At 46.7% G+C, this 23,183-nt stretch overlaps 1 long non-coding RNA gene across 1 annotated transcript in view; it reads right to left on the bottom strand.

The window, feature by feature from the left end:
- Positions 1-1,594: 1,594 nt before the first annotated feature.
- LOC306918732 overlaps positions 1,595-23,183 on the bottom strand; it is a 69,452-nt gene continuing 47,863 nt past the window's right edge. The window contains exon 3 of the long non-coding RNA XR_013789387.1: positions 1,595-1,785. This is a non-coding gene — a long non-coding RNA (uncharacterized lncRNA). The remainder of the gene's footprint in view (positions 1,786-23,183) is intronic.

Here is a 23,183-nt window from a genome sequence, read left to right as displayed (position 1 = left end):
GAACTACAGAGTGAAGGATCAGGTTTACTTATAGAGGAACTACAGAGTGAAGGATCAGGTTTACTCTCTGAGAGGAACTACAGAGTGAAGGATCAGGTTTACTCTCTGAGAGGAACTACAGAGTGAAGGATCAGGTTTACTTATAGAGGAACTACAGAGTGAAGGATCAGGTTTACTCTCTGAGAGGAACTACAGAGTGAAGGATCAGGTGTACTTATAGAGGAACTACAGAGTGAAGGATCAGGTTTACTTATAGAGGAACTACAGAGTGAAGGATCAGGTTTACTTATAGAGGAACTACAGAGTGAAGGATCAGGTTTACTCTCTGAGAGGAACTACAGAGTGAAGGATCAGGTTTACTTATAGAGGAACTACAGAGTGAAGGATCAGGTTTACTCTCTGAGAGGAACTACAGAGTGAAGGATCAGGTTTACTTATAGAGGAACTACAGAGTGAAGGATCAGGTTTACTTATAGAGGAACTACAGAGTGAAGGATCAGGTGTAGAAAACAACACACACACTGACAACAGAACACCTACAATACACACTCTGTCTCACCAAGAGTCCGTTATACGGGACACTATTATTCGCGCACGCACGCACGCACGCACGCACGCACGCACGCACGCACGCACGCACGTGAGAGATGAGAGATTCAATACAGCCTCCTCTCAACACGAAGGGCTCTCAGCACAGAGCAGCCGGGCCCGCTGGGCCCGCCCTGCCCCGCCATGGGGGAGCCGGGCCCACCCTGCCCCGCCATGGGGGAGCCGGGCCCGCCCTGCCCCGCCATGGGGGAGCCGGGCCCGCCCTGCCCCGCCATGGGGGAGCCGGGCCCACCCTGCCCCGCCATGGGGGAGCCGGGCCCGCCCTGCCCCGCCATGGGGGAGCCGGGCCCGCCCTGCCCCGCCATGGGGGAGCCAACTCAAACAAAACAAGCACTACTTTTTTCAGATTCTTCTAGTATCTGACCTACATAGATATATATAATATCTCTGCTTAAGAAAATCTTATATCTTTTTTAAAACAAAGCAATACAGCCTCATCAAAGTTGGTGTTGTGACTTTATATATTGTCAATTACTTCCATGAGAGGTGGTGGAGTTAGATGCTTTAGCAGACATGTGGTCCAATGGAGTTAAGAGGTTTTGTCCAAAGCGCTTTTTACTACTTTCCATTGGTTCAATATTGTCGAAACACACAGACGTAAAGGGTGTTCAATAGCACTGATTTATGAAACAACAAACAGACGTAAAGGGTGTTCAATAGCACTGATTTATGAAACAACACAGACGTAAAGGGTGTTCAATAGCACTGATTTATGAAACAACAAACAGACGTAAAGGGTGTTCAATAGCACTGATTTATGAAACAACACACAGACGTAAAGGGTGTTCAATAGCACTGATTTATGAAACAACACACAGACGTAAAGGGTGTTCAATAGCACTGATTTATGCAACAAAAAAATAATAATCAAAAACCTCAAAAATGGAGTTATGTGGTTTCCTCCAGACAACAATGATATGACCTATAGATCCTACCTGTGGTTGTACAGATCTAATAATAACAGACGTATAGACCCTACCTGGGGTTGTTCAGGGCCTGGTTGTAGAGCTGCTCCAGCTGGCTCAGAGGAAGGTTCTGAGAGGCCGTCAGCGTGGACTGGCGCCGCAACTCCATTGCGGCGTCAGTGGAGTTGCGCCGTGACGGATGCAGCAGCACCGGGCCGGAGAAACGACGGCGCGCGGCACGTTGGGAGACTGGGAGGGACTCTCTCCTCATCTGGAATAAACACACACACACACACACACAAAAATCTGGTTAGGATGCCTCTCGGGCGTCATCATAGGGAGGCCGTCGATGCACGTCCCACTGGGAGGAGACCCCGGGGCAGACCAAGGACCACGTCCCACTGGGAGGAGACCCCGGGGCAGACCAAGGACCACGTCCCACTGGGAGGAGACCCCGAGGCAGACCAAGGACCACGTCCCACTGGGAGGAGACCCCGGGGCAGACCAAGGATCACATCCCACTGGGAGGAGACCCCGGGGCAGACCAAGGATCACATCCCACTGGGAGGAGACCCCGGGGCAGACCAAGGACCACGTCCCACTGGGAAGAGACCCCGAGGCAGACCAAGGATCACGTCCCACTGGGAGGAGACCCCGGGGCAGACCAAGGACCACGTCCCACTGGGAGGAGACCCCGGGGCAGACCAAGGATCACCTCCCACTGGGAGGAGACCCCGAGGCAGACCAAGGACCACGTCCCACTGGGAGGAGACCCCGAGGCAGACCAAGGACCACGTCCCACTGGGAGGAGACCCCGGGGCAGACCAAGGATCACGTCCCACTGGGAGGAGACCCCGAGGCAGACCAAGGACGACGTCCCACTGGGAGGAGACCCCGGGGCAGACCAAGGACCACGTCCCACTGGGAGGAGACCCCGGGGCAGACCAAGGATCACGTCCCACTGGGAGGAGACCCCGGGGCAGACCAAGGACCACGTCCCACTGGGAGGAGACCCCGAGGCAGACCAAGGATCACGTCCCACTGGGAGGAGACCCCGAGGCAGACCAAGGATCACGTCCCACTGGGAGGAGACCCCGGGGCAGACCAAGGATCACGTCCCACTGGGAGGAGACCCCGGGGCAGACCAAGGACCACGTCCCACTGGGAGGAGACCCCGGGGCAGACCAAGGATCACGTCCCACTGGGAGGAGACCCCGGGGCAGACCAAGGATCACGTCCCACTGGGAGGAGACCCCGGGGCAGACCAAGGATCACGTCCCACTGGGAGGAGACCCCGGGGCAGACCAAGGATCACGTCCCACTGGGAGGAGACCCCGGGGCAGACCAAGGATCACGTCCCACTGGGAGGAGACCCCGGGGCAGACCAAGGATCACGTCCCACTGGGAGGAGACCCCGGGGCAGACCAAGGATCACGTCCCACTGGGAGGAGACCCCGAGGCAGACCAAGGACGATGTCCCACTGGGAGGAGACCCCGGGGCAGACCAAGGCGCAGTTGGAGGAAACACATCGACTCACTGGCCTTGGAACGTCTCGGAATCCCCCAGGAGGAAGTTACTAATGTTGCTCTGGAGAGGGAAGTCTGGAGCTCTCTGGTGGAGCTGTTGCCCCGCGACCCGACTACGGATAAGCGGTTGAAGATGGATGGATGGACACAAAAACATTAGTTGGCTCTGTCAGAAACACTTTCTGAACCACAGAGCTCTGTCAGAAACACTTTCTGAACCACAGAGCTCTGTCAGAAACACTTTCTGAACCACAGAGCTCTGTCAGAAACACTTTCTGAACCACAGAGCTCTGTCAGAAACACTTTCTGAACCACATAGCTCTGTCAGAAACACTTTCTGAACCACAGAGCTCTGTCAGAAACACTTTCTGAACCACAGAGCTCTGTCAGAAACACTTTCTGAACCACAGAGCTCTGTCAGAAACACTTTGTATCACAGAGCTCTGTCAGAAACACTTTCTGTACCACAGAGCTCTGTCAGAAACACTTTCTGAACCACAGAGCTCTGTCAGAAACACTTTCTGAACCACAGAGCTCTGTCAGAAACACTTTCTGAACCACAGAGCTCTGTCAGAAACACTTTCTGAACCACAGAGCTCTGTCAGAAACACTTTCTGTATCACAGAGCTCTGTCAGAAACACTTTCTGTACCACAGAGCTCTGTCAGAAACACTTTATGAACCACAGAGCTCTGTCAGAAACACTTTCTGAACCACAGAGCTCTGTCAGAAACACTTTCTGAACCACAGAGCTCTGTCAGAAACACTTTCTGAACCACAGAGCTCTGTCAGAAACACTTTCTGAACCACAGAGCTCTGTCAGAAACACTTTATGAACCACAGAGCTCTGTCAGAAACACTTTCTGAACCACAGAGCTCTGTCAGAAACACTTTCTGAACCACAGAGCTCTGTCAGAAACACATCCAGAGAAAGTGAGCGAACACAATGTTCCCATCAGTTTGTTCTCCTGATGTCCGTCCGTACTAATGGTTCTGGTTGTGTGGCAATCAAGGTTCTATTGTTGAACTGTGTTGCCATGGGAACAGCTTGGTGCAACTTTACTAAGCTAGTGAAATTAAGGTCTGAGGAGATACTAGAAAACACAGTCACCTGGGGGGGGGGGGGGGGGGGGGGGGGGGACGACACACGTACAGCCGGCCTGCTATTCCTGAACATAACCTCAGTATACTATGCCTAAACTGTTAAACCTAACATTATTCCTAACCTTAACCTCAGTAAACGATGCTTAAACTGTTAAACCTAACCTTATTCCTAAACTTAACTCCAGTAAAACGTGAGGTCGGCGAAAACAGCCAACGTGTTTTAATGTTCTAAAAGCCGATGGCGAGAGTGTTTTAATGTTCTAAAAGCCGATGGCGAGAGAGTTTTAATGTTCTAAAAGCCGATGGCGAGAGTGTTTTAATGTTCTAAAAGCCGATGGCGAGACTGTTTTAATGTTTTAAAAGCCGATGGCGAGAGTGTTGTAATGTTCTAAAAGCCGATGGCGAGAGTGTTTTAATGTTCTAAAAGCCGATGGCGAGTGTTTTAATGTTCTAAAAGCCGATGGCGAGAGTGTTTTAATGTTCTAAAAGCCGATGGCGAGACTGTTTTAATGTTCTAAAAGCCGATGGCGAGTGTTGTAATGTTCTAAAAGCCGATGGCGAGAGTGTTTTAATGTTCTAAAAGCCGATGGCGAGACTGTTTTAATGTTTTAAAAGCCGATGGCGAGAGTGTTGTAATGTTCTAAAAGCCGATGGCGAGAGTGTTTTAATGTTCTAAAAGCCGATGGCGAGTGTTTTAATGTTCTAAAAGCCGATGGCGAGAGTGTTTTAATGTTCTAAAAGCCGATGGCGAGAGTGTTTTAATGTTTTAAAAGCCGATGGCGAGAGTGTTGTAATGTTCTAAAAGCCGATGGCGAGAGTGTTTTAATGTTTTAAAAGCCGATGGCGAGACTGTTTTAATGTTTTAAAAGCCGATGGCGAGAGTGTTGTAATGTTCTAAAAGCCGATGGCGAGAGTGTTTTAATGTTCTAAAAGCCGATGGCGAGTGTTTTAATGTTCTAAAAGCCGATGGCGAGAGTGTTTTAATGTTCTAAAAGCCGATGGCGAGACTGTTTTAATGTTTTAAAAGCCGATGGCGAGCGTGTTGTAATGTTCTAAAAGCCGATGGCGAGAGTGTTTTAATGTTCTAAAAGCCGATGGCGAGTGTTTTAATGTTCTAAAAGCCGATGGCGAGAGTGTTTTAATGTTCTAAAAGCCGATGGCGAGAGTGTTTTAATGTTCTAAAAGCCGATGGCGAGCGTGTTGTAATGTTCTAAAAGCCGATGGCGAGCGTGTTGTAATGTTCTAAAAGCCGATGGCGAGAGTGTTTTAATGTTCTAAAAGCCGATGGCGAGAGTGTTTTAATGTTCTAAAAGCCGATGGCGAGAGTGTTTTAATGTTCTAAAAGCCGATGGCGAGCGTGTTGTAATGTTCTAAAAGCCGATGGCGAGAGTGTTTTAATGTTCTAAAAGCCGATGGCGAGCGTGTTGTAATGTTCTAAAAGCCGATGGCGAGAGTGTTTTAATGTTCTAAAAGCCGATGGCGAGCGTGTTGTAATGTTCTAAAAGCCGATGGCGAGAGTGTTTTAATGTTCTAAAAGCCGATGGCGAGAGTGTTTTAATGTTCTAAAAGCCGATGGCGAGAGTGTTTTAATGTTCTAAAAGCCGATGGCGAGAGTGTTTTAATGTTCTAAAAGCCGATGGCGAGAGTGTTTTAATGTTCTAAAAGCCGATGGCGAGAGTGTTTTAATGTTCTAAAAGCCGATGGCGAGAGTGTTTTAATGTTCTAAAAGCCGATGGCGAGAGTGTTTTAATGTTCTAAAAGCCGATGGCGAGAGTGTTTTAATGTTCTAAAAGCCGATGGCGAGCGTGTTGTAATGTTCTAAAAGCCGATGGCGAGAGTGTTTTAATGTTCTAAAAGCCGATGGCGAGAGTGTTTTAATGTTCTAAAAGCCGATGGCGAGAGTGTTTTAATGTTCTAAAAGCCGATGGCGAGAGTGTTTTAATGTTCTAAAAGCCGATGGCGAGAGTGTTTTAATGTTCTAAAAGCCGATGGCGAGAGTGTTTTAATGTTCTAAAAGCCGATGGCGAGAGTGTTTTAATGTTCTAAAAGCCGATGGCGAGAGTGTTTTAATGTTCTAAAAGCCGATGGCGAGAGTGTTTTAATGTTCTAAAAGCCGATGGCGAGCGTGTTGTAATGTTCTAAAAGCCGATGGCGAGAGTGTTTTAATGTTCTAAAAGCCGATGGCGAGCGTGTTGTAATGTTCTAAAAGCCGATGGCGAGAGTGTTTTAATGTTCTAAAAGCCGATGGCGAGCGTGTTGTAATGTTCTAAAAGCCGATGGCGAGAGTGTTTTAATGTTCTAAAAGCCGATGGCGAGAGTGTTTTAATGTTCTAAAAGCCGATGGCGAGCGTGTTGTAATGTTCTAAAAGCCGATGGCGAGAGTGTTTTAATGTTCTAAAAGCCGATGGCGAGAGTGTTTTAATGTTCTAAAAGCCGATGGCGAGCGTGTTGTAATGTTCTAAAAGCCGATGGCGAGAGTGTTGTAATGTTCTAAAAGCCGATGGCGAGAGTGTTTTAATGTTCTAAAAGCCGATGGCGAGAGTGTTTTAATGTTCTAAAAGCCGATGGCGAGAGTGTTTTAATGTTCTAAAAGCCGATGGCGAGAGTGTTTTAATGTTCTAAAAGCCGATGGCGAGAGTGTTTTAATGTTTTAAAAGCCGATGGCGAGAGTGTTGTAATGTTCTAAAAGCCGATGGCGAGAGTGTTTTAATGTTCTAAAAGCCGATGGCGAGTGTTTTAATGTTCTAAAAGCCGATGGCGAGAGTGTTTTAATGTTCTAAAAGCCGATGGCGAGACTGTTTTAATGTTTTAAAAGCCGATGGCGAGCGTGTTGTAATGTTCTAAAAGCCGATGGCGAGAGTGTTTTAATGTTCTAAAAGCCGATGGCGAGTGTTTTAATGTTCTAAAAGCCGATGGCGAGAGAGTTTTAATGTTCTAAAAGCCGATGGCGAGAGTGTTTTAATGTTCTAAAAGCCGATGGCGAGCGTGTTGTAATGTTCTAAAAGCCGATGGCGAGCGTGTTGTAATGTTCTAAAAGCCGATGGCGAGAGTGTTTTAATGTTCTAAAAGCCGATGGCGAGAGTGTTTTAATGTTCTAAAAGCCGATGGCGAGAGTGTTTTAATGTTCTAAAAGCCGATGGCGAGCGTGTTGTAATGTTCTAAAAGCCGATGGCGAGAGTGTTTTAATGTTCTAAAAGCCGATGGCGAGCGTGTTGTAATGTTCTAAAAGCCGATGGCGAGAGTGTTTTAATGTTCTAAAAGCCGATGGCGAGCGTGTTGTAATGTTCTAAAAGCCGATGGCGAGAGTGTTTTAATGTTCTAAAAGCCGATGGCGAGAGTGTTTTAATGTTCTAAAAGCCGATGGCGAGAGTGTTTTAATGTTCTAAAAGCCGATGGCGAGAGTGTTTTAATGTTCTAAAAGCCGATGGCGAGAGTGTTTTAATGTTCTAAAAGCCGATGGCGAGAGTGTTTTAATGTTCTAAAAGCCGATGGCGAGAGTGTTTTAATGTTCTAAAAGCCGATGGCGAGAGTGTTTTAATGTTCTAAAAGCCGATGGCGAGAGTGTTTTAATGTTCTAAAAGCCGATGGCGAGCGTGTTGTAATGTTCTAAAAGCCGATGGCGAGAGTGTTTTAATGTTCTAAAAGCCGATGGCGAGAGTGTTTTAATGTTCTAAAAGCCGATGGCGAGAGTGTTTTAATGTTCTAAAAGCCGATGGCGAGAGTGTTTTAATGTTCTAAAAGCCGATGGCGAGAGTGTTTTAATGTTCTAAAAGCCGATGGCGAGAGTGTTTTAATGTTCTAAAAGCCGATGGCGAGAGTGTTTTAATGTTCTAAAAGCCGATGGCGAGAGTGTTTTAATGTTCTAAAAGCCGATGGCGAGAGTGTTTTAATGTTCTAAAAGCCGATGGCGAGCGTGTTGTAATGTTCTAAAAGCCGATGGCGAGAGTGTTTTAATGTTCTAAAAGCCGATGGCGAGCGTGTTGTAATGTTCTAAAAGCCGATGGCGAGAGTGTTTTAATGTTCTAAAAGCCGATGGCGAGACTGTTGTAATGTTCTAAAAGCCGATGGCGAGAGTGTTGTAATGTTCTAAAAGCCGATGGCGAGAGTGTTTTAATGTTCTAAAAGCCGATGGCGAGAGTGTTTTAATGTTCTAAAAGCCGATGGCGAGCGTGTTGTAATGTTCTAAAAGCCGATGGCGAGAGTGTTTTAATGTTCTAAAAGCCGATGGCGAGAGTGTTTTAATGTTCTAAAAGCCGATGGCGAGCGTGTTGTAATGTTCTAAAAGCCGATGGCGAGAGTGTTTTAATGTTCTAAAAGCCGATGGCGAGAGTGTTTTAATGTTCTAAAAGCCGATGGCGAGCGTGTTGTAATGTTCTAAAAGCCGATGGCGAGAGTGTTGTAATGTTCTAAAAGCCGATGGCGAGAGTGTTTTAATGTTCTAAAAGCCGATGGCGAGAGTGTTTTAATGTTCTAAAAGCCGATGGCGAGAGTGTTTTAATGTTCTAAAAGCCGATGGCGAGAGTGTTTTAATGTTCTAAAAGCCGATGGCGAGAGTGTTTTAATGTTCTAAAAGCCGATGGCGAGAGTGTTTTAATGTTCTAAAAGCCGATGGCGAGAGTGTTTTAATGTTCTAAAAGCCGATGGCGAGAGTGTTTTAATGTTCTAAAAGCCGATGGCGAGAGTGTTTTAATGTTTTAAAAGCCGATGGCGAGAGTGTTTTAATGTTTTAAAAGCCGATGGCGAGAGTGTTTTAATGTTTTAAAAGCCGATGGCGAGTGTTTTAATGTTCTAAAAGCCGATGGCGAGAGAGTTTTAATGTTCTAAAAGCCGATGGCGAGAGTGTTTTAATGTTCTAAAAGCCGATGGCGAGAGTGTTTTAATGTTCTAAAAGCCGATGGCGAGCGTGTTGTAATGTTCTAAAAGCCGATGGCGAGAGTGTTTTAATGTTCTAAAAGCCGATGGCGAGCGTGTTGTAATGTTCTAAAAGCCGATGGCGAGCGTGTTGTAATGTTCTAAAAGCCGATGGCGAGAGTGTTTTAATGTTCTAAAAGCCGATGGCGAGCGTGTTGTAATGTTCTAAAAGCCGATGGCGAGAGTGTTTTAATGTTCTAAAAGCCGATGGCGAGCGTGTTGTAATGTTCTAAAAGCCGATGGCGAGAGTGTTTTAATGTTCTAAAAGCCGATGGCGAGAGTGTTTTAATGTTCTAAAAGCCGATGGCGAGACTGTTTTAATGTTCTAAAAGCCGATGGCGAGAGTGTTTTAATGTTCTAAAAGCCGATGGCGAGAGTGTTTTAATGTTCTAAAAGCCGATGGCGAGAGTGTTTTAATGTTCTAAAAGCCGATGGCGAGAGTGTTTTAATGTTCTAAAAGCCGATGGCGAGCGTGTTGTAATGTTCTAAAAGCCGATGGCGAGAGTGTTTTAATGTTCTAAAAGCCGATGGCGAGACTGTTTTAATGTTCTAAAAGCCGATGGCGAGAGTGTTTTAATGTTCTAAAAGCCGATGGCGAGCGTGTTGTAATGTTCTAAAAGCCGATGGCGAGAGTGTTTTAATGTTCTAAAAGCCGATGGCGAGCGTGTTGTAATGTTCTAAAAGCCGATGGCGAGAGTGTTTTAATGTTCTAAAAGCCGATGGCGAGCGTGTTGTAATGTTCTAAAAGCCGATGGCGAGAGTGTTTTAATGTTCTAAAAGCCGATGGCGAGAGTGTTTTAATGTTTTAAAAGCCGATGGCGAGCGTGTTGTAATGTTCTAAAAGCCGATGGCGAGAGTGTTTTAATGTTCTAAAAGCCGATGGCGAGAGTGTTTTAATGTTTTAAAAGCCGATGGCGAGCGTGTTGTAATGTTCTAAAAGCCGATGGCGAGAGTGTTTTAATGTTCTAAAAGCCGATGGCGAGAGTGTTTTAATGTTCTAAAAGCCGATGGCGAGAGTGTTTTAATGTTCTAAAAGCCGATGGCGAGCGTGTTGTAATGTTCTAAAAGCCGATGGCGAGAGTGTTTTAATGTTCTAAAAGCCGATGGCGAGAGTGTTTTAATGTTCTAAAAGCCGATGGCGAGCGTGTTGTAATGTTCTAAAAGCCGATGGCGAGAGTGTTTTAATGTTCTAAAAGCCGATGGCGAGAGTGTTTTAATGTTCTAAAAGCCGATGGCGAGAGTGTTTTAATGTTCTAAAAGCCGATGGAGAGTGTTTTAATGTTCTAAAAGCCGATGGCGAGTGTTTTAATGTTCTAAAAGCCGATGGCGAGAGTGTTTTAATGTTCTAAAAGCCGATGGCGAGCGTGTTTTAATGTTCTAAAAGCCGATGGCGAGAGTGTTTTAATGTTCTAAAAGCCGATGGCGAGCGTGTTGTAATGTTCTAAAAGCCGATGGCGAGCGTGTTGTAATGTTCTAAAAGCCGATGGCGAGAGTGTTGTAATGTTCTAAAAGCCGATGGCGAGAGTGTTGTAATGTTCTAAAAGCCGATGGCGAGAGTGTTTTAATGTTCTAAAAGCCGATGGCGAGCGTGTTGTAATGTTCTAAAAGCCGATGGCGAGAGTGTTTTAATGTTCTAAAAGCCGATGGCGAGCGTGTTGTAATGTTCTAAAAGCCGATGGCGAGAGTGTTGTAATGTTCTAAAAGCCGATGGCGAGAGTGTTTTAATGTTCTAAAAGCCGATGGCGAGAGTGTTTTAATGTTCTAAAAGCCGATGGCGAGAGTGTTTTAATGTTCTAAAAGCCGATGGCGAGAGTGTTTTAATGTTCTAAAAGCCGATGGCGAGCGTGTTGTAATGTTCTAAAAGCCGATGGCGAGAGTGTTTTAATGTTCTAAAAGCCGATGGCGAGCGTGTTGTAATGTTCTAAAAGCCGATGGCGAGCGTGTTGTAATGTTCTAAAAGCCGATGGCGAGCGTGTTGTAATGTTCTAAAAGCCGATGGCGAGAGTGTTTTAATGTTCTAAAAGCCGATGGCGAGAGTGTTTTAATGTTCTAAAAGCCGGTGGCGAGAGTGTTTTAATGTTCTAAAAGCCGATGGCGAGAGAGTTTTAATGCGAGAATTCTGGTTACTGGCTGAGGTGGTAGAGCAGCCCCTCTTGGCTAACGGAAGGTTCCCGGTTCGATCCCCACCTCCCCCCTGGGTTAGTGTCCAAGTGTCCTTCAGCAAGACCCCCGAATGCCCCCCAAATGCTCCCGATGTGCAGGTTGGTGCCTTGCATGGGACCAACCATGTGTGGTGTGTGCGTGCGTGCGTGTCATGTAGATTGTAAAGTGATTCTATATAAATGCACCAATTAGGGCTGCCGTTCTTCCTCCAGACGTTCACAATGTCTGTGTTGTATATATAGGGTGAATGTAAAGGGTGTAACTACGTATATATAGGGTGAATGTAAAGGGTGTGATGAAGGCCTTATAATAGATGCCCCGTCCCCAGGCAGACAATGACCGTCAACATGCAGGCTCACACGCACACGCACACGCACACACCTGTCTGTATAGCATGTCAGTTGTCACTCGTCTGAGTGGAAGCTCTCGAGTTCCATTATTTGAAAGCAGACTCATGACACACAACGATCCACACGCATGCACGGCTCAAATGGGTCTGAGAGGCTAAATGTCATGGTGGTCCGTGGCTCAAATGGGTCTGAGAGGCTAAATGTCATCAGATGGTGGTCCGTGGCTCAAATGGGTCTGAGAGGCTAAATGTCATCACATGGTGGTCCGTGGCTCAAATGTGTCTGAGAGGCTAATTGTCATCACATGGTGGTCCGTGGCTCAAATGGGTCTGAGAGGCTAAATGTCATCACATGGTGGTCCGTGGCTCAGAACGTGAACAGGGTTAAAACCTCTGGGTCAGATATTATGTCATATTAACGCTAGCTTTATGTGGACAGTCACTATAGCTGTTTGGAAGTCACCCCCTGCTGGCCAACCATCTGCGCTGCACAACATGGACAAATAACGCGCACACACAGACACACACACAACGCTAGGCTCCATGTGGTTAGACACTGTGTACAGCATATCCTGTTGATGTAGCTTTGGTCTCCCCTCCCCTCCCCTCCTCTATAAATGAATTCCTCTCCCCTCCCCTCCCCTCCCCTCCTCTCCTCTCCTCTCCTCTCGCTTTATACTTGTGGGATTCAAGTAGTCCTATGTAATTGACCTATAGCTAAGCCCCTCCCCATACTGCTATGGTTAGACAAACCTCTCCACCAATAGTTTTCCTATATGATAAAACATTGTTTTAAAAAAGAAGTGTCACGCACATATTTTTCCAGTGCATATGGCAGGCCTTGACAGATTTGGAAGAGATTTTGAAGGTCTAGTTCCAAAAATGAACCATGCAGTATTGAATGTGTTAAAATCCATGATATTTACATTGGAATGAATGAGCCTGAGGCTGGAAAGTGTCCAAGTGGGAGTGTCTAAGTGGGAGAGGGTGGGGCTTAGCTAAAGGTGAATTGGTTACTGGGAATAGTACTGATGCTCACAGATGATCACATGTCACTGCTGTTCTAACTGTGTGTGGGAGAACCACAGCCATCTTATAATAGAAGAGTTAGGACATTGAGGGGGCAGAAACCCAGAGCCATCTAATAGAAGAGTTAGGACATTGAGGGGGCAGAAACCCAGAGCCATCTAATAGAAGAGTTAGGACATTGAGGGGGCAGAAACCCAGAGCCATCTAATAGAAGAGTTAGGACATTGAGGGGGCAGAAACCCAGAGTCATCTAATAGAAGAGTTACCACATTGAGGGGGCAGAAACCCAGAGCCATCTAATAGAAGAGTTAGGACATTGAGGGGGCAGAAACCCAGAGCCATCTAATAGAAGAGTTAGGACATTGAGGGGGCAGAAACCCAGAGCCATCTAATAGAAGAGTTAGGACATTGAGGGGGCAGAAACCCAGAGCCATCTAATAGAAGAGTTAGGACATTGAGGGGGCAGAAACCCAGAGCCATCTAATAGAAGAGTTAGGACATTGAGGGGGCAGAAACCCAGAGCCATCTAATAGAAGAGTTAGGACATTGAGGGGGCAGAAACCCAGAGCCATCTAATAGAAGAGTTAGGACATTGAGGGGGCAGAAACCCAGAGCCATCTAATAGAAGAGTTAGGACATTGAGGGGGCAGAAACCCAGAGCCATCTAATATAAGAGTTAGGACATTGAGGGGGCAGAAACCCAGAGTCATCTAATAGAAGAGTTACCACATTGAGGGGGCAGAAACCCAGAGCCATCTAATAGAAGAGTTAGGACATTGAGGGGGCACAAACCCAGAGCCATCTAATAGAAGAGTTAGGACATTGAGGGGGCAGAAACCCAGAGCCATCTAATAGAAGAGTTAGGACATTGAGGGGGCAGAAACCCAGAGCCATCTAATAGAAGAGTTAGGACATTGAGGGGTCAGAAACCCAGAGCCATCTAATAGAAGAGTTAGGACATTGAGGGGGCAGAAACCCAGAGCCATCTAATAGAAGAGTTAGGACATTGAGGGGGCAGAAACCCAGAGCCATCTAATAGAAGAGTTAGGACATTGAGGGGCAGAAACCCAGAGCCATCTAATAGAAGAGTTAGGACATTGAGGGCGCAGAAACCCAGAGCCATCTAATAGAAGAGTTAGGACATTTAGGGGGCAGGGTTAGGGGTTAGGGTTAGGGGTGCCAGGTAGATCTAGGGTTAGGGTTAGGGTCTTAGGGTTAGGGGTGCCAGGTAGATCTAGGGTTAGGGTTAGGGTCTTAGGGTTAGGGGTGGCAGGTAGATCTAGGGTTAGGGTTAGGGTCTTAGGGTTAGGGGTGCCAGGTAGATCTAGGGTTAGGGGTTAGGGTTAGGGGTGGCAGGTAGATCTAGGGTTAGGGTTAGGGGTTAGGGTTAGGGGTGCCAGGTAGATCTAGGGTTAGGGTTAGGGGTTAGGGTTAGGGGTGCCAGGTAGATCTAGGGTTAGGGTTAGGGGTTAGGGTTAGGGGTGCCAGGTAGATCTAGGGTTAGGGTTAGGGTCAGGGGTTAGGGTTAGGGGTGCCAGGTAGATCTAGGGTTAGGGTTAGGGGTTAGGGGTGCCAGGTAGATCTAGGGTTAGGGTTAGGGGTGCCAGGTAGATCTAGGGTTAGGGTTAGGGGTGCCAGGTAGATCTAGGGTTAGGGTTAGGGGTGCCAGGTAGATCTAGGGTTAGGGTTAGGGGTGCCAGGTAGATCTAGGGTTAGGGTTAGGGTCAGGGGTTAGGGTTAGGGGTGCCAGGTAGATCTAGGGTTAGGGTTAGGGGTGCCAGGTAGATCTAGGGTTAGGGTTAGGGGTGCCAGGTAGATCTAGGGTTAGGGTTAGGGGTGCCAGGTAGATCTAGGGTTAGGGTTAGGGTCAGGGGTTAGGGTTAGGGGTGCCAGGTAGATCTAGGGTTAGGGTTAGGGGTGCCAGGTAGATCTAGGGTTAGGGTTAGGGGTGCCAGGTAGATCTAGGGTTAGGGGTGCCAGGTAGATCTAGTCTACCAGAGATGTTATTTCTCCTTTGTTATGAGTTCTTCCTCATCTGGGTTAACCACTGGTGAAACCGACACAGGACTTACATATTAAAAATGTAAACCCTTAAACCAAGAATAAAACACACAAAACACGTTGTCAACTCATTTTCAAGTTCTTATATTGAAATACCAACCAGCATAAATCAATCTAACAGTTCATGAACAAACCAACAGTTAAATAAACAAAACAAACAAAAAAAATCAGAAATTTAAAAAAAAAATCTTCTAAATCCTGACAGTTTTCTGAAATACCTATGTTTCTGTATAGCGGTGCTCAATATTTCATGTCAAGGACCCCAAAAATCATATGTAATTGGCCGCCGACCCTCATCTGAAAATATGTTGTTCCAGGAACCCCTCAGAAGCAAAGGTTTGAGTTAAAACGTGAAAGAATATATATTCAAAGATTTCCGCCACATTTTCACGATTTTTTAAAAATAGCAGACCTACAAGCTCGTAGTGCGCCACTCGGTGGCGCGCTATGAGCTTGTAGATCTGCTATTTTTCAATAGCTAAATTATAACACCATTAAAACACCAAAAGGGGTTCCCGCCCAAAATGGGTTAAACGTTAGTTTCCAAGTTTGTTAAAAAAAGAGGGGGGAAAAAAATAAATCTTCCAAAGCCACTTTGTGTAACGACTGGCAAAACTCATGAAGAGATGACTGACGTCACTCTCTGCTCATTGGACACTGTGACTGACGTCACTCTCTGCTCATTGGACACTGACTGACGTCACTCTCTGCTCATTGGACACTGTGACTGACGTCACTCTCTGCTCATTGGACACTGTGACTGATGTCACTCTCTGCTCATTGGACACTGTGACTGATGTCACTCTCTGGGTTGCCAGGTTTATGAAGACCTCTCTACCCATCCAGCTATGGCTGACCATGGGTTGCCAGGTTTATGAAGACCTCTCTACCCATCCAGCTATGGCTGACCATGGGTTGCCAGGTTTATGAAGACCTCTCTACCGATCCAGCTATGACTGCTCATGGGTTGCCAGGTATATGAAGATCTTCAGCATCCAGTGAGAACACTCACATTATTTGTTCCACTTGTTGCTGTTGCTAGTCATGGCTGCCAGTTCCCACCTGATGTCGTGTGGGAGTTCAGACTGATCCAGACCGTACTGAATAACTGCTAGCTTACATAATGTCTTGAGGCTCGGACTGAGGTCTAAGACATGCAGGTAAGTGGATGTATTTCTTTCTCCAAAGAGGACGATACGATCTCCCACAATGCAACAGCACATATTATTCATCCAACCTGGGTGTTTCCCCTTGGGCAGAACCTTATTCCAGGAGAAGGTCTCTGGAAGGAACCTTGGGCAGAACCTCCTTCCAGGAGAAGGTCTCTGGAAGGAACCTTGGGCAGAACCTCCTTCCAGGAGAAGGTCTCTGGAAGGAACCTTGGGCAGAACCTCCTTCCAGGAGAAGGTCTCTGGAAGGAACCTTGGGCAGAACCTTCTTCCAGGAGAAGGTCTCTGGAAGGAACCTTGGGCAGAACCTTCTTCCAGGAGAAGGTCTCTGGAAGGAACCTTGGGCAGAACCTTCTTCCAGGAGAAGGTCTCTGGAAGGAACCTTGGGCAGAACCTTCTTCCAGGAGAAGGTCTCTGGAAGGAACCTTGGGCAGAACCTCCTTCCAGGAGAAGGTCTCTGGAAGGAACCTTGGGCAGAACCTCCTTCCAGGAGAAGGTCTCTGGAAGGAACCTTGGGCAGAATCTTCTTCCAGGAGAAGGTCTTCTTCCAGGAGAAGGTCTCTGGAAGGAGAAGGTCTTCTTCCAGGAGGTCTCTGGAAGGAGAAGGTCTTCTTCCAGGAGAAGGTCTCTGGAAGGAATTTCCACACATAATTGAGGAGTCTTCCCCTGCATTCATCACAAAATATGTACAGCTCTCCATTGTAGGTCTCTGTGTCAAACACTCTGATGGTGTTGTAGTACTGAAACCGACTCCCCCAGCCCCCAAATACAAACATCTTTGTCCCGATGATGGTAGCCGAGTGACGTGATGAAGCAGGATGTGGATTTCCTCTGGTGTTGATTAAAGTCCAGACCATTGTGGTGGTGTCCAACTTGTAGATGTCATTAGTGTAGTCAGTCTTGGCGTCTCCTCCATGAATATACATGACCTTCCCCAAGACACAGGCTGAGTGGTACCACCTCTCTTCTGGAACAGTTCCAGAAACCTGTGGTTTGAACCTTCTGTGGGAGTCAACATCAAATGCATAAAGCACATTGCAGTAAGGAATCCCTCCCCAGAGGTAGACAGTATATTCAATCAGCACAGCTGTGTGGCACCGGCGCCTGGAGGGTACCTCCTGTTCCAGGTGTCACCTTCCTCCAGCATAAAGACACTGTATTGAAGACGTAGAGTATCGTTCGTTAGAGTATCGGACAAGGCTTTATAAAGAACAATTGTACGGTTGTGATGTCATTGCATGATTACGTCATATTGTCACGCAATCTGATTGGCCATTTGGCCCGAACCACCTATGTCAGTACTATGACGTCAATCCTCCATATTTGGGCACATGGACGGAGAGAAAGAAACACCGACAGGTAACACCCGTAACCGGACTGTTTCTAAGGAACAAGTGATGGGAGACTAATCAGCAAACACATCGGTATACGTCCAGTCAAGTATTTTGATTAATCGGCATCGGCCTGATTAATCAATCGGTCCGATTAATGAATCGGTCCGATTGTCTTTACAGATAAACAAGCCCAAAGTAACCAAAGTAATTCGACCAAGCCGTGTAATACGAAAGTGTAACTTATGACCTGCAATCAGAGGTGTAGGCTACTTTTAAAGATGAATTGAGGAACCCGCACTGTAAAACAATCTATTAACCAACGAAGTCTACAACACTGATGGAGATGAATAGAGGAAGGGGTGTGGCTAAAACTTTTGCCCAAATATAGTCATACGTCACAGATACAAACTCTATTATTATCATTTCATTTAATTTCATTTTTTTTATTTTTGTTTTGTTTTATTTTTAGTTTTTTTGGTTCAGGGTAAATGTTGGGGTTTTGGGTCACAGACCAATGGGTCACAACTACATATCCTTTTTAATGGGGGTGGGGGGGGTCCTACATTGAGTTATTATTTTATTATTATTATTATATTTTTTACTTTAAGCAAAGCTATCTTTTCCATCTCAACTGAGTGTCAGTTATTCCCAGGTGTCTTGCATTTAGGGGCTAAGTGCCTTGCTCAGAGACACCTTGACATATAGAGGGCGTCAGGAATAGAACCCTGGTTCTCCCAAGCAGCCTCTCTACCCATCCAGCTATGGCTGCTCATGGGTTGCCAGGTTTATGAAGACCTCTCTACCCATCCAGCTATGGCTGCTCATGGGTTGCCAGGTTTATGAAGACCTCTCTACCCATCCAGCTATGGCTGCTCATGGGTTGCCAGGTTTATGAAGACCTCTCTACCCATCCAGCTATGGCTGCTCATGGGTTGCCAGGTTTATGAAGACCTCTCTACCCATCCAGCTATGGCTGACCATGGGTTGCCAGGTTTATGAAGACCTCTCTACCCATTCAGCTATGGCTGCTCATGGGTTGCCAGGTTTATGAAGACCTCTCTACCCATCCAGCTATGGCTGCTCATGGGTTGCCAGGTTTATGAAGACCTCTCTACCCATCCAGCTATGGCTGCTCATGGGTTGCCAGGTTTATGAAGACCTCTCTACCCATCCAGCTATGGCTGACCATGGGTTGCCAGATTTATGAAGACCTCTCTACCCATCCAGCTATGGCTGACCATGGGTTGCCAGGTTTATGAAGACCTCTCTACCCATCCAGCTATGGCTGACCATGGGTTGCCAGGTTTATGAAGACCTCTCTACCCATCCAGCTATGGCTGCTCATGGGTTGCCAGGTTTATGAAGACCTCTCTACCCATCCAGCTATGGCTGACCATGGGTTGCCAGGTATATGAAGACCTCTCTACCCATCCAGCTATGGCTGACCATGGGTTGCCAGGTATATGAAGACCTCTCTACCCATCCAGCTATGGCTGACCATGGGTTGCCAGGTTTATGAAGACCTCTCTACCCATCCAGCTATGGCTGCTCATGGGTTGCCAGGTTTATGAAGACCTCTCTACCCATCCAGCTATGGCTGCTCATGGGTTGCCAGGTTTATGAAGACCTCTCTACCCATCCAGCTATGGCTGACCATGGGTTGCCAGATTTATGAAGACCTCTCTACCCATCCAGCTATGGCTGACCATGGGTTGCCAGGTTTATGAAGACCTCTCTACCCATCCAGCTATGGCTGACCATGGGTTGCCAGGTTTATGAAGACCTCTCTACCCATCCAGCTATGGCTGCTCATGGGTTGCCAGGTTTATGAAGACCTCTCTACCCATCCAGCTATGGCTGACCATGGGTTGCCAGGTATATGAAGACCTCTCTACCCATCCAGCTATGGCTGACCATGGGTTGCCAGGTTTATGAAGACCTCTCTACACATCCAGCTATGGCTGACCATGGGTTGCCAGGTATATGAAGACCTCTCCACCCATCCAGCTATGGCTGACCATGGGTTGCCAGGTTTATGAAGACCTCTCTACACATCCAGCTATGGCTGACCATGGGTTGCCAGGTTTATGAAGACCTCTCTACCCATCCAGCTATGGCTGCTCATGGGTTGCCAGGTTTATGAAGACCTCTCTATGAAATGAAATGAAATGAAATCTATATTTACCCAGGGTATCTGGGCTAAGCTCAAGAACTTGTTTCCAGCCAGGCCCTGCTCATAGAACACATTTCATCGTAGTGGTTGATGCCTTGTTCAAGGGCATTTCAGCGGTGGTAATTTTAACGTGTCGGACGGCTGGTTCGAACTGGGAACCTTCCGGTATCTAGACCGCGCCGCTATCCGTTCGGCCACCGCTGCCACTATCATCCAGCTATGGCTGACCATGGGTTGCCAGGTTTATGAAGACCTCTCTACCCATCCAGCTATGGCTGACCATGGGTTGCCAGGTATATGAAGACCTCTCTACCCATCCAGCTATGGCTGCTCATGGGTTGCCAAGTATATGAAGATCTTCAGCCTCCAGTGAGAACACTCACATTATTTGTTCCACTTGTTGATGTTGCTAGTCATGGCTGCCAGTTCCCACCTGATGTCGTGTGGGAGTTCAGACTGATCCAGACCGTACTGAATAACTGCTAGCTTACATAATGTCTTGAGGCTAGGACTGAGGTCTAAGACATGCAGGTAAGTGGATTTATTTATTTCTCCAAAGAGGACGATACGATCTCCCACCATGCAACAGCACATATTATTTATCCAACCTGGGCGTTTCCCCTTGGGCAGAACCTCCTTCCAGGAGAAGGTCCCCGGAAGGAATTTCCACACATAATTGAGGCGTCTTCCCCTGCATTCATCACAACATATGTACAGCTCTCCATTGTAGGTAAAGGCTGAATGATCACTGCGCCATTCTGGAAGAAGCTGCGTAGAAGGTGTGTTGAGCCAGAGGTCGGTCTCTGTGTCAAACACTCTGATGGTGTTGTAGTACTGAAACCGACTCCCCCAGCCCCCAAATACAAACATCTTTGTCCCGATGATGGTAGCAGAGTGCCGTGATGAAGCAGGATGTGGATTTCCTCTGGTGTTGATTAAAGTCCAGACCATTGTGGTGGTGTCCAACTTGTAGATGTCATTAGTGTAGTCAGTCTTGGCGTCTCCTCCATGAATATACATGACCTTCCCCAAGACACAGGCTGAGTGGTACCACCTCTCTTCTGGAACAGTTCCAGAAACCTGTGGTTTGAACCATCTGTGGGCATCAACATCAAATGCATAAAGCACATTGCAGTAAGGAATCCCTCCCCAGAGGTAGACAGTATATTCAATCAGCACAGCTGTGTGGCCCCGGCGCCTGGAGGGTACCTCTTTGTGGTGTTCTCCTGTTCCAGGGGTCACCGGGGTCACCTTCCTCCAGCATAAAGACACTGTATTGAAGACGTTAACTTCAATGGGATATCTTCCCCTCTGGTTTATGTCTCCTCCAAAGCAGTAGATCTCGTGTCCGACCACCACAGCAGCCTGGTCCTTCCTATGTTCTCCTTTCAGATGCATCGTCCAGTGAAACATTTCACACAGCAGCTCCACCGTCAATGAGTGTTGACAACTAGTTTACAGATGAACTTGTAAGGAACTTGTTCGTTGCAAGTCTCTAACTGAGTATCGGACAAGGCTTGATAAAGAACAATTGTACGGTTGTGATGTCATTGCATGATTACGTCATATTGTCACGCAATCTGATTGGCCATTTGGCCCGAACCACCTATGTCAGTACTATGACGTCATTCATCCATATTTGGGCACATGGACGGACAGAAAGAAACACCGACAGGTAACACCCGTAACCGGACTGTTTGTGAGGAACTAGTGATGGAGATTAATCTGAAAATATAAAAAAATCGGTATCGGCCGATTCCAGTTGTTTTTCGATTAATCGGCATCGGACCGATCAATCAATCGGACCAATTAATTAATCGGTCCGATTAATGAATCGGTCCGATTGTCTTTACAGATAAACAAGCCAGAAGTAACAGCTTGAACAGATCTAGAAGCTCACAATATTAAATATAAGGTATTAAAGTTAAATTTGACTGGGATTCCCACTGGGAGGAGACCCCGGGGCAGACCAAGGCGCAGTTGGAGGAATCACATCGACTCACTGGCCTTGGAACGTCTCGGAATCCCCCAGGAGGAAGTTACTAATCTGGAGCTCTCTGGTGGAGCTGTTGCCCCGTTGACCCGACTACGGATAAGCGGTTGAAGATGGATGGATGGACAGAGGTGCTCTGAGGCTTTGACTAGACAGCGGTCTGTTATAGAGCGAAGCGGTCTGTAATCAAGAAACAACACACCGCTGAATTCAGCCATTTACCAATCAGAATCAAGCATTCGACCAAGCCGTGGAATACGAAAGTGTAACTTGTGACCTGCAATCAGAGGTGTAGGCTACTTTTAACACATAGCTTGCTGATCTAATTAACTGCATGGCCCTCGCTGCTACATGATAGCATTGGACGAACAAACCTTTCCTAAGCCGACGTTGTTCTCTTATAGCGAGAATCACACAGCAGACCTCAAAAGAAAGCGTAACTTGTCCACCCTAATTTTAAAAAAAAATGATTTTACCATCTTCCATTCTGGAGATATGCACCTTTATGTAACACCTGCTTTTGTAGTAACGTACTCTTCTTGAACAGAAAGCCTAATTAATAGCGGTTTTATGTCAGACGCTGTGTATCGTTCCAACTCGGATAGCCGTGTTCGCCTGCTGTTTTTTCCCTCCGAGGTGGAACGACTGTTGTGAGGCGGTTAGTGTTGCTGTCAAGCCTTCCCAACTCTCGTAACAACACAACACATTTGCAATGTTCTATCTAACCGCTCGCCGAGGGACGATACAATCCGTGAGTTTTTTTGTTTGAATATGAAGAAAAAAGGAGACAGAAATCTGACGGACAGACACTGCAGACACTCGGGTCAGATTACACACACAACCCCTCCGTTGAAACAGAGGAGGGAGCCCTCCCCTCCCTGAAACAAAGAGAGAGAAACAAGAAGAGGTGCACCCCATTGCACCGACACGATCGGCTTGGTATGAAGCCATTATTTTGCCCGGAGTTGCATGGGAGTCTCCGAGCAGCCATTACGTGACAATACGGGGGCTGCCTCCCATCGTGTTTTCAGGAAGGGAGGGGGAAGAGGCATTTTTTTCTTTTTTTTGGGATCACGTGATCGGAGTGTTGTGCTATCATCCAATGCTAGTTGGTAAAGTGCCCGGGTGTGTAGAAAGACGATTGAAAGTAATCAATAAAAACATGCGGTAAACGTAGACGTTTCTCCCGTAGACGTAGACGTAGACGTAGAAATCCCTTTCCCGGATCGGACCGTTGGGATTTGAACCACGTAGAAATCCTTCTCCCGCAATGACTGTGTTTAAGATGAATTGAGGAACCCGCACCGCAAAACAATCTATTAACCAACGACCCACCAGCCCTGCGGTCCCCAAAAACGAAAAACTTTCAATTGACCTATAGCTAAGCCCCTCCCCAAACTGCTATGGTCCAATCACAGCTAAGCATAACATGGGTTAGACAAACCTCTCCACCAATAGTTTCCCTATAAACATTGTTTTAGAAAATAAATGTGCAGAGGGAATTTGAAGCGCAGGGGATGGAACTCGAAAAGGCACCAATTCTACCCAGATTTAGAGGAATCTCATTTTAACCCATTTTGAGCGGGAACCCCTTTTGGTGTTTTAAACATTATGTTATAACTTAGCTATTGAAAAATAGCAGATCTACAAGCTCATAGCGCGCTACGAGCTTGTAGGTCTGCTATTTTTGAAAAATCGTGAACATATTTATTTCAGAAAACTGGAGGATTTAGAAGATTTTTTTAAAATTTCGAGGTCAGGCCTAAAAGGGTTTTAAACACTATAGGAAATGACCCGACCAGTCTGACCCGACCAGTCTGCCATGCAGCCTAATGACCCGACCAGTCTGCCATGCAG

This window comes from Electrona antarctica (genome assembly GCF_951216825.1).
Source record: "Electrona antarctica genome assembly, contig: scaffold_231, whole genome shotgun sequence".
Classification (NCBI taxonomy): domain Eukaryota; kingdom Metazoa; phylum Chordata; class Actinopteri; order Myctophiformes; family Myctophidae; genus Electrona; species Electrona antarctica.
Note: the sequence above shows the minus strand (reverse complement) of the source record. Positions and strands in the feature narration are given on the sequence as shown.